This window comes from Cucurbita moschata, unplaced genomic scaffold (assembly GCF_002738365.1).
Source record: "Cucurbita moschata cultivar Rifu unplaced genomic scaffold, Cmos_1.0 Cmo_Scf00018, whole genome shotgun sequence".
Lineage (NCBI taxonomy): Eukaryota > Viridiplantae > Streptophyta > Magnoliopsida > Cucurbitales > Cucurbitaceae > Cucurbita > Cucurbita moschata.
The window spans coordinates 2,386,912-2,388,089 of record NW_019268534.1 but is presented as its reverse complement, the minus strand read 5'-3'; the positions used below and the strand labels follow the sequence as shown (position 1 = coordinate 2,388,089).

The window sequence follows — 1,178 nt, the reverse complement described above, 5'->3', positions numbered from 1 at the left end:
TTTTTTTTTTTTTTTTTTTTTTTTTTTTGCTTTAGTGTGATAATGGTGTTAGAACTTGGGTCTTGCTTACGCAATTCTTTGACATATGTGTGGATGTTGAGAAAGTGTATGGAAAACGGGAATTTAAGGATTCCACGGTTTTATCTTTTTGAGCTTCGACCATATCAAGTTGCATTTATTCTCGTGGTCTTGGAAAATGAACTTAGGAAAAGTGGCTAATATTATTATACAATTTAGAGAAGTGGCTAAAATTAGCTACACCCTCTAACAGAAACTAATGTGTGGAGCTGTTGGCTGAAACAAATGTTAAACATCTTGTCTTAGTTGATTCTCTTATGTTTATTGTTATTGTCACCAAATGTTTTGTTTGTCTTAGTTGGTTCATTGACCTTCCTATTCGTTGATGGTTTAAATGACTGGAGGGATATAGGCATCACTTTCAGTTTTGGGAGGACCAGGGACTTGGAACTTGGCCTTCACATGAAATTCTTAACCTTTATGACCTCTCTGTTGTAAAGAAATCCCCTGTATTTGATGTCATTATAAGTTTTGTGGGATCTCATATTACAAAAATCTTTAAATGAAGATTATGTTAGATGAGACTTAAACAAGTAGAAGATTCTTTTGGATGGAATCTTAGAAATTCAGGGCATTTAGTGTCGCAATGAAGTCTCCATAACCAAATGGGCATCCTAAACCAACATACGAGTAGGTGGATTTGGGAAGGTAAGAACCTCAACAATTTCTTCCCTTTGAACCTTGGTTAACCTCAACAATTTCTTCCCTTTGAACCTTGGTTATGGAAGCATTCTAGAGGAAAGGGGTAATAAAAACAAGAGCTACTTTCATCTTTTACCCACGAGCTAAGGATTTGAAATAAAACTTCCTGATCCTTGAAATATTCCATCCAAAGTTAATTTTTAAAGAAGCACTAAATGAAGTATTTCTAAATTTGATTGATTTAATTATTCCCTCATTGCGAGCAAGAAGGGAAGCTTGCAATGCTTTCTCTCCTAGTTTGAAAACTAGAAACACCATTTCTCGTTCGACATGTGTTCAGGTGTGCCACTAGCTTCCATCTTGAGCCACTCAAACACATTAGTTTGAGTTACTTTCTCTACCCATTGTTATTTTGTCATGGATTTTCCAAATCATTCTTGGGGGGGGGGGGGGGGGAG

The 1,178-nt window shown here is 36.1% G+C and overlaps 1 protein-coding gene across 2 annotated transcripts in view; it reads left to right on the top strand.

The window, feature by feature from the left end:
- The window catches only part of LOC111456423 (structural maintenance of chromosomes protein 5), an 18,594-nt gene that overhangs the window by 847 nt on the left and 16,569 nt on the right, over window positions 1-1,178 (top strand). Inside the window, exon 1 of one of the 2 annotated variants that reach the window (XM_023098277.1) lies at window positions 1,016-1,108. The exons of the other annotated variant lie outside the window; for it this stretch is intronic. The gene's annotated coding sequence lies outside the window, so the exon portion shown is untranslated. Of the gene's footprint in view, window positions 1-1,015; window positions 1,109-1,178 lie in introns of those variants that run through there. 2 annotated transcript variants of the gene reach the window in all.